The sequence below is a fragment of the Ambystoma mexicanum genome, chromosome 1p (genome assembly GCF_040938575.1).
Source record: "Ambystoma mexicanum isolate Mex_15411 chromosome 1p, UKY_AmexF1_1, whole genome shotgun sequence".
Taxonomy (NCBI): domain Eukaryota; kingdom Metazoa; phylum Chordata; class Amphibia; order Caudata; family Ambystomatidae; genus Ambystoma; species Ambystoma mexicanum.
In genome coordinates, this window is record NC_090921.1 from 1,448,484,000 (window position 1) to 1,448,494,780 (window position 10,781).

Below are 10,781 nucleotides of genomic sequence, written 5' to 3' on the forward strand. Positions count from 1 at the left end.
AATCACACCAGAGTGCGACCGGAGTTGGCAAGGCAACTCGGTCCAGGGTGCCTAAACCCCCTCCCACACACCTGTGGTAACCCAGACAGAATGGGACCACTTTGGAGGGTCTCTGTCCAGAGGCCCGCCAAAAGTGGAACAAAGGGCTCAACCTTTGGTTCAGGAGTCACAGAGACGAACACAGACGCCATTTTAAAAACCGAGTTCTGGTAGAAAATACCATCCGATAAACTTATTTAAGATAAGTAGACCGGTGGTATGTTAGAGATTAACGAGGAAACAGTATAAATCTCTAACAATGGGAAGAATCCCATAGGGTTATATTCGGGGTCGAATATAACAAGTAGTTTCCACTGCCACCAGCCAAAACTCGACGAGGGGGGACGGGACAGTGCCCCCTCGAATAACAGACCCAGGAGTAAACGAATGACCCCTATTAGTACGTCCACAATAGGATGGTTTGTACTAGTTCTGTTAGCAAATTTAGGTCTAGTAAAGCCAATGGTGACTTTACATGCCCGGGGAGACAGTAGTCAGTCCCCGGGTATGGAGTCTATGGTGGAGGTCCGTTAGGATGCCCCAGTGTTACGGCACGTAGGGTGCGGTGTAACACACATAGAAAAACATATGAGACCCTATGGAGTAAAAGACCCCTAGCCCATAGAACACATGGATATACAAAGGAATTACACACATTCATGTCCAAGAGTGGGAGGAAAAGAGTCTCACCCTTGGCAGGATGGAAAAAAACAAACTCCAGAAATCCAGCAAAGCTGCTGGGGGACTCACTAGGTAAGGACATTCAGCCTAAACAGAGAATTCTCCCTAACACACCCACACGCGGGGGATGCAGCAGTTTTTCTTCTGAAGGGGGCGAGGCCTCAGGTCTGGCAGCGGCAAGGGAGGACAAACTCTCCCCATGGATACAAACACCTGCACCCTTTGCCACTGCGGGCCTATATACATTAATACATACCTTTGTTTTAGAAGGAATATTGCACATTTTGGGATATTGAAGAAATACAGTATCATCTGGGGTATTGAAGAGCATCCATTGTATATACCATGTGTTTACTAGAAATCCTGATTCTTGAGTTATTCCAGATCTCTCCCTTGGGCCTCCTGCGTCAATAATGAATTGGTCAAAATGAATATTTTTTTTTCCAAGTAAGAATTATCTCAAACAATTTTTCATCACTGGGGTTCTGTTACTACTCAGACGGGTTTCTAATAATGTTTGTGAAGTAGTAACTTATCGGAAAGTACCATAACATTGTTGTAGATGTTTGCCCAGGCAGTTGAGTGATTGATTATGAGGAAGAATATATATATATATCAGCTGTCCAACTCAACTTAAGATAGAGTCTCCCTTTGATGCTCTCTGGGCAAAGCTGCCCCAAGCATGCATTTATCATCATCATCATCAACAGCAACTTTATTTTGGTAGTAATACACCATAAAAGCACACACAAGCATAATACATTAAAATCAAATCAAAACAAATCATATAAAAAAATGCTGGTGCTTACAATACCAAAGTTGTAAAATAGATAGTTTATACAATAACCAATGATTCTCTGTAGCCGATAAATTAAAAACAAGATCAAATTCAGAGCTACATTTTCAGTACAACATCCATGAAAAAATAACTAGTATATGCTAGGCAATACAAATTGCTCCTTACATAATAGGGTACCTATTTAAGCTTTGAGTACAATGTATTTGGCACATCCTAGTCATACAAACAACAGTAAAAGCCTAATTAAAAATATTGTGTCAGCAATACATATGTAGCACAGTGATTGGTAGATTTAGAATTTGTCAGTCATCAGATGTTCACCCAGATCCTAGGGATATATATATTTGACATGATTAGATCTTCTCAGCAACACTCCGAGTAGAAATATTGTCACAAAGAAAACAGTATTAAAGCCTTCAGTGCTCCTACATAACTCTAGTGCAGAACTAATAGTCCTTACACCCCTGTATCTAAACAAGGGAAAGTAGTAACAAGATCGCAGAGCCTTATAACCCGCTCCTAGAAGCCGTACGTGGGCCACAGTCTCCCCTGTAGTGCCACAAACCGGACACCTTCAGTCATTTGTGGAGGCCCACTTAGCTATAAAAGATACCACTTTTAAGGTGCTTGTCTGCAATTGTATGTAAAGTGCATGTGCAGATCCTGAAGTAATCACAACAAGATAACATTCATACCCAGGCAATTGTTTACATGTGCCTGGTGCTCGGGGCTAAGCAAACATACTTCATCTGTGACAGGGTAAAGCTTAGGCAAGCGTCATTTACCTGCTGTTTATTGCCGGAAATTCACACTTCCCGGATTTTTTCAGAGGGATACCAGGTTCAGCCTCGCCAGTTCCAAAGGAACAAATCTAAACTGCAGCCGTGACTGTGAGCCACACGGTTGGAGGAAGTTACTAAGGCCCACTTGAAGCACTTCCTGTTTTGGGTTAGTCTAGATACGTACCCAATAAAGTAAGGGTTTCAAACAGATGATCTCTGCAATCAGATGTTGGTTCCAATCCCAATGAAGTCTAGCTGATGGCGCCCCGCTTGCTCGCATTTTAGAAAGTCATTTTCACAAACACTCAAGTTGGTTGACTTCCAATGGCTCCACAACTCTGCCCTGTAAAGAGCAGCTGGTATAGCCTGAGACCTATATATTTGCAATGCAGGTGTAACAGCTCCCCTACTAGGGGTGTTGATAAAATAGCGTATATCCCCACAGTATCTTTGAAGAGTTACTGCTGTTTTAAACTTCTGAGCAGCCCACAAGAAATTCTATGCAAATCGTATTCCCTAGTAATCATACATTTGTACCTGTTCCAGGGGAATATCTTCGATCTTAATTTTTATATTGATATTTTTTTTACCTGGTGAGGCCTAAATACCATTAGTTTTGTTTTCTCCATATTTATTGTGAGGCATAACTTTTTGCATTTTCTAATGAATATATCTAAGTTATGCCTTAAACCCATAGGGGAAGTTCCCAGCATTACTGCGTCATCAGCAGAAAACCGGGAGGGCAACTTATCCAAAACCAACTTAGGGGGATCAAGGCTAGAATGTACAAGTTCCACTAATAATTAATTAATAAAGAGGCAGAAAAGGAGGGGGCAGCACGCAGCCCTGCCAAACCCCTCTTTTAACAGCTAATTGCGTTCTTTCCCCCCAATTCCCATCTTACCGAGGCCTTGTTTTGCATGCATTAATGTTTGCTAATAATGCCATCAGCACTCCCGGCTTCTGTAGGACCTCCCACAAGTAGCCAGTTGGTACGCTATCAAACGCTGTGCAGAGATCAACAAAGACTGCAAAAACCTGTGTACCACTAAGTAGAATGTGTTTGGCCAGGATCAGCCCTAGTCTAAATCCCTGGTTCACAGTGCTGATACCCCGATGGAAACCAACTTGTAGATAGTTAATAGCTTGGGTTTTATCTACCCATGTCTGCAAGCAGTTAAGTAATACCTTCGCATAGATCTTCCCAGTGGAGTCCAACAGGAATATCTGTCTATAATTCCCTGGAGAACCCTAATCTCACTTCTTATGAAAGGGGATGATCTCAGCATTTCTCCAGGATGCAAGTACCGTGTTTGAGGTGGTAACTGAATGAATTACATTGCACAGAATGAGTGCCCATATAATCCTTTCGTCCTTATAGAGGTTTGCAGGGATTTTATCAGGACCAGGAGCGTTTGTTGAAGTTAGCGACTTGATTGCCTCCTGCACCTCTTTGACCATGATAATAGCAACTACTCTCTCCTCCCGAAAACGAATACTACCCAGTCAAGCAGTTCCATCATCTATCAATTTGTTAATCTCGCCTTTATACAGATCACCGAAATGCAGCCATGCAGCAGAAGTAATCTGGCTTTTAGGTGGTTCGGGTGCATTCAAATCTTTCCTGGCTATCAATTTCCAAAACTTGATTGGGTCACCCGAGCTGAAAGCTGACTGCAATTCCTCCCACAGATTGTTTAAATAGGCAATCTCCTTCTCCCAAATAATCAGTTTGTAAGATGCTCTAAGTTGCCACAGGTATTTCTTATCAAGAGGCTTTGCATCTTTTAGGTATGACATGAGATTGCTCTTAGCACTTCTGCATCTCCCATCAAACCATTTATTCATCTTGATGGACACCTGTCATGCTCTACTTACAAGTTTATTGAAATAGGGAAAGGTTGCAGTTACAAACTTGCTATAGTCATTCATAATACTTTCTACACGGTCATTCTTGCTATAGATTACAGCTAGGTAGGGTTCTATTTGTGCATACAAATGAGGCTTGACAACAGGAAAATCCACAGACTGCCAGTTGATGCCACATTTTGCATGCCCCCTAGGGATAATTGATAACACATTGCTTAGTTGTAAGTCCATAGTCTCCTTATTTACAACCAATACCTTTAATAGTGCATAGAACTGGGTAATGGTCACTCCCATGCACTTGCGCGATCTGAATGACACCTAGGGCCTCATCACGAATTTGGGCAGTAACGCTGGCGCTATTAGCGCCGGCGATAATAGACCTACCGCCAAACCCCCCAGCGATATTAGCGCCGGATCACGGGTTTGGCGGAAAGGATATTACCCATTCCCCATTGGGCCCATTCGGGAATTCCTCATTCCCCATTGGGCCCAATGGGGAAAATTTGCGCTATTACCGCCGGTGGATTTCCCGCCGGTGGTAATCGCGCCGAAAATCGGCAATTTTGCCGCAGATTTCCACCCAGCTCAGAGCTGGGGGGAAATCCGCCAAAGCCATGATCTGGCGGACCCTTAAATGTGGAGGAAATAGCGCAACCGCCACATTTAAGGGTTACCGCCAGACTCGTCATGAGGCCCCTGGCCTAGTAGGATCATTGTGTGTCTTCCCTCTGCCCCCCCTTGCCTCGTCACGCCTTGAAACACTTGTGTATAGGCGCGTTATAAATGTCATATCACATCATATCTCACTCCATTTTAAGATGTCAAGGCTAGTGACTTTACTCCATTCATATATACTTATAAAAATGTTATCAATGTGGCAGTTACCGTTTAGCCCAGTATATGTTCATTCAGCTGGCTGGCCTAGCTTCAGCCTCCCATTGCAAGCTCTCAGGTTGGCATCGTAAAATATACATGCTGCATCAGCTGCATAATGATGTGGTCTTAGTGGTTTCCTACCCTCAAATTCTGGTATATCCCACACCAGATCCAGGTCATCCCACAGACCTTCCAGGCCATCAAGTGGTTCTAGTTGGAGATTGATATCCCCATAGCAGGAATTAAGGGATTTACAGTTTCATTCTGCTCGTCCGCAGCCACTAACTCAAGCAGTCTTTTGAAGCTCTCCAATGCAGTTCCATCATATGGTTATATGTTTACACAGATTGGATTATATTGTGAGACTGATATAATTTTAAAAGTTCTTTTGTGTGCCTTACATTACATCTATCCTTAAGTCATTTGAGAAAAGCTTTCTTGAAACAAGAGACTGAGATACGTGTGTCAAATAGTTGTGTGAGGTGTCTGGCTAAATCTCTGTCCACAAGTAAGAAAGTGTTTATTTCATTTATTTATCAAGCATTTGTTATGCGCCTACACATCAAATAGTGTTTCCAGGCGCCACAAGACAACTTGGGGAGGGAACTTGGGAGTAAATAGTAGTTGCAAAAACACAGCAAATATACAATTGTGGTCCTACTAGGCCTTGTGACATTTGAACGTGTAAGTGCAATCGAAGGGAAGTACAGGAGATGCAGGGAGCAGGGGAGGAAGTGCTGGTAAGAGCCTGGGGGGAAGTGCCCCCAAGTGTGGGAAGCCCAGTCACCAGGTAGGGGGCCCACAGGTGCAGTGCTGGGGGATAGGGGTTCTGGTGTCGACTGGGCAGGGACGTTGTTACCTGTGCGATTCATGATGGTCCAGGCCGGCAGGGAAGCGAAACATGGAAAGAGGTGGAGAAAAGCAGAGTGTTTAAAGGTTTCCGGAACTTAAGGAGGTCTGGCTCAAGTCTGAGAGGAGCAGGGAGGTTGTTCCAGAGAGAGGCACCGGCTGCAGAGAGACACCTGACCTCCGCTCTCTGCTTGGAGAAACGTTTGACGAGTAGACAGTTGGAGTTCGAGGAGCAGATGGCTCTATCCAGAAAGTATTTAGGGAGAGAATGTTGGAGATAGCATGGTCCCAGTCCCCAGAAAGCCTTGTGGATGATGCAGAGGGTCTTGAATTTGATCCTCGTGACCACAGGGAGCCAGTGGAGAGCTTTTAGGGCTGAATAGATACAGTCCCTGGGCTTGAGGCCAAGGATTAGTCTTGCAGCCCTATTCTGGAATAGCCTAAGGGGGCAAAGGGAGGAGAGAGCGAGATTGATGAAGAGGCTGTTGCAGTAGTCGAGCCTGGTAAGGGCCATAGCTACTGTTATTAAGATCTGGAGGGTGCAACACAAAACTGGATTTGACCAAACTACAATGCCCAATAATAGGCATCGCAATCTGGCCTAGTCATCCTCCCCTTTTAATTAAACACAAGTAAAAATATTTCTTGATAAGCAGGCCATCATTCTAGGTCATATAAATTGGTGGAATCTGTTTTCTAGTTTAAAAAAAGAAATGTGGGTACTTTCACGAAGTTGAGAGGGATCATTGATCTGGTAAATGTAAAGTGCAATGCCATTGGTTTATTTTATTTCGGGAAAGTAGTACAAGGTGGGAAAATAGTAAACAGGGATCATAAAGCAATGAGGTGTGTAAAAACAATGACCTAATGATTCATTATAGTAAAGCAAAGTCCATTGTTTTTCATCCCCCATATGAACAGACCTGAAAACTGAAGATAGTGCTCAGTGGTTATAGTATAGAGTAAACAAGGAGTTGTACTACTTAGCTCTAAGGTTTAAAAGCACTGGTAAGTGAGTGATCAGGTGGATACATCAATGATGTTATTGGAGAGGTCCAGTAATGTCATTTGTAAATTCAGTTTTACTCGTGGAAGTGGCACACTTGCATGTACACTCAATATATACAACATACAGGCAAGGGCTTCTGCGCTGTACCAAGCAGAATTAATGGGGATTCAAAAAGTCAGCAAAATTACAAGTAGCAGAAAATACATGTTTTGAAAAAAGTACAAATATGCCCCAATGCACTCAGAACACAATGCTGCACATAGAAACCAATCAGAAATATATAGCAGGTGAAACAGTACTCAGACCGATTTTACACTGGGCACGCCTGTTGTCATCTCCATATTACGGGCGGAGTGAGCAGAGTGTTAGTGTTAACCTGCTTATTGTACACTGCTGATCCTGTGAGCTGCTGCTGTTTTTTTTGTTTTTCCATCCAGGCCAGACTGAAGTCTTTCCGCTGTGGCAACGCGCTTTTAGGAGGAGGAGAATAAAAGAACAGAGCATTGGGGGTGCCGAAGCGGAGTGAGCATTGTGTTTACTGTTTGGTGCGCAGTGCCGGGGCTGTCGGAAGCTGCCTATTTCAAGCTCCATTGCAACCAGTGCCGGAAGCTTGAGGCTAAAGATCAAGCCCTACCCCCACAGGAGTGGAGCTCAAGAAGATATAATTGAAGTTGAGGAGGTGTGGGGGCTAAAGGAGCGAGGGGCTGACATGATGGGATTGCGCTGTAGAACACGCTTGCAATCCAAAAAGGAGGACACTTGGAGGGACATGGAAACTCCTCCCCTGACACATAACATAGACAATTTCACAACCCTGGGTGCTATAAATGTGGAAAAACAGGATGGGTCCCCTTAAAGGGAATCCGAAGGAGTGGAGTTCCCAAGAGTGGACTTACTAACTGGGGGAACTTTGACCATTCTATGGCTGAGTTACCCCTGCAATTTGAGTCAGAGGCTTTGAAGGTATTGAAGAAGAAAGAGGGTCAGCATGCTGAGATGAGCAGAGCACCCACAGGAGTACTGGACACCCTCAATGAAAAACGGCCAGAAATGGTAGGCATATTTGAACCAAACGCCACTCGGGAAGGACAAGAGGAATCTAATTCATAACTGTTGGTAGCTCGATTATCAAAAGACATTCCAAATCTAACAGCGAGAATCTAAAACCAAAACTCCTCAGCCTAGAAAGTCTAAAAGACAAACTAGGGAATGATTACTGGCTAAGCCCAAATCGTGAGGCAAACACCCCAAGTGAAGAGGTATTCTTCCTGAATGAAATGATCAATTCGCCAGAAGAAGCAGTGGATAATAAGGGGAGAAAAAATGTTGAAGCCAACCAAAGGCTCGCCCAGAGACAGAGGGACGAATATACAGATCTAACCTCAGCTTCCAATGATGAAAGGAGATACCAACAGGATTCCCAGCCCGAAGCAAAACATGGAGGGGCCCTTATTACTACAGATCTGGCCTATCTACAAAACACCTTGATGGCAACATTTGCCCTGTCACTGGCACCCTTTGGGAAACTATATGAAGCTCTCAATGACACGCTAAAAGACCAAGACACGCTTATAGCGATGACATATTTTAAAATTAGCTATTTGGGAGGCTTTGTAGGAAAGGTTCAGGAACGGCTGGACAAGGAAGCCGAATCATCCCGGGTCTCGCAAAATTATTTATGGGAGTTAGCAAGGCGTGAGGAGCCAGATAAGTCCACTCTGATGACAGCCATACTAGAAGACTGTAAGTGGATGCGGAACAACTTTAAAGATTTACAAAATGTCATGAGAAGATTGAATAAGTACTTAACTGAGAACCCGGCTGGAGAGAGAAAAGATGAGAAAATGACTAAACCTCTCAACCAAGATGGGAACCCAAAGGAAGGCCTTGACATGCAACAAAAAGAGAGGCTGATAAGTTCTCCGGATGGGAACGTGTTGTCGATATTCCAAAGTTCAGACTCTTTAGCGGGGCAACTTAGGTCCCAGGCTAAAGCCCCCAGAACAGATCTGTAAAAATCAAAAAACATGAAAAACGGAGAGGAATGAAAATCAAATGGATCTCAACATTCCTGAGAAACCTAAGAACTCCTTCCCCGGTCCTACAACCATCAAATGTGAAACGGCAACAAAAAGGACAATCAAGAAGTAATTGCTGTAACCCACAAAATGAAAGCTGGTCAATCTTTGGACATAGTAAAGACACAGGAGGGAGTTAGACTACAAGAGAGAATGTCAGACTCTTGTTTGGATAATCTTGTTGAAATGATCAAACAAGAAGAAGAAGCTGAGGAATGGAGGAACATAAGCACTACAGCCTTGGCGGAAATGGGTATACAAGTACGGCAGATCTCAAACGTAGGAGAGAATAATCACCAGATAGAGAAACAACGGTTGAGGATAGAGATAACGGATGATGACCAATTTCCCCTATTTAGGACTAGGGAAGAAAAGATGGTAAACATCAAGAAAAAGAAAATAGAGGAACAAAAGGACCATTTAAGAGAGGGTGTCCCAAAAGATCTGGAGGGACCGAAGGATACTCAGAGATTGATTATGACTAAGGGAGCCAGCATGAGGCAAAATACACCGCAGGTAGCGAGCCCAGTCTTCGACTTAAGGAGCTTGGCGCAAAGGACTAAGAGGGATCCTAACCGGATCTATCTGGACCGTCTAATAAAATCAAAGGATAATTTGACCCTGAATCGCAGGAACATAATGGTCCTATTGCACCACATCCCAAAATTAAGAACAATTACCACAGATGACATCCAAGTGATACAATTTGTGGAGGAAATTCATATGGACCGGGTAATACTGCACTTGGTAACTAAGGACATTAAATCAATGAAGCAAGAGTGTAGTGACTCCCTGCTTCCCTTGGGCTTTAATGTATCAAACTATTCTACTGCAGAGGGAAAAGGTGTTCTCCTTATGAGCACCGGCTGGAATAATAATGAAGCACCTGCCAGGATTTTGTAAGAACCAGTGATGAAGAAGCTAGAGGGGAACACTCAGACAACTGGCCAGAATAAGCGACCGGAATAAGCTTAGAATTAAAGCATGGGAAATCCTGAAGATATTAACAAGTTTTGAAAAATACATGTCGACTCATCCTAGCGAAGTTGGTTATGTTTGGATTTTGAGGGGCTATACGGAAAAACAGGGTTTATCTAGAAGGCCTGAGTTCCACCTGGTACAGGCCACTAACAGTGAGGTGAGGAAGGCAAAAATAAAAGAAATGAGAGCTGACATTAGGAAGCTAAAGAAGGGAAATCCATTGATGCACTTGACCAAGTAAAAAAAAAAAATAACCAGCCGTATCGTAACTGGCTATTGGCATCTAGAGCCAAAAGATCCCAGTTTGATGCAGAGCAAATGCTATAAGCCATCTGTAAGACGAACACAAGAAATCTGTGGAGCCTGCTGAATAATGCCAGAGACTCTGGGCAGGCTCTTATGATTAGCCAGATCCCAGAGTCAAAATGGATAGATTTGTATACCAAATTATTTGAATAAAGGGTGTCTGATCCACAATAAAGGCAGTAAACTAGGTGGTCTGGGCAATCAATATTGAGCGAGACAATGTTAAAATGATGATTGAAAGACTGAGCACCTCAAGAGCAGCTGGCTCATACGGTCTGTCCATTCAGGTGTTAAGGGCAAGTTCAGAGTTTTGGACAGACTTCGCAATGAAAGTCTTTGGCCAGGTCTTTGCAACTAAGCGGATCCCGGACTCCTGGCGTAAAGCAGTGTTGGTACTGATCTTTAAGAAGGGAGACCGGGAAGATCCACAGAAGTGCCAACCTATTTCCCTCGTTGACTCACTAGGGAAGCTGTTTGCAACGATCCAGTTGCAGAATTTAAACAACTGGGAT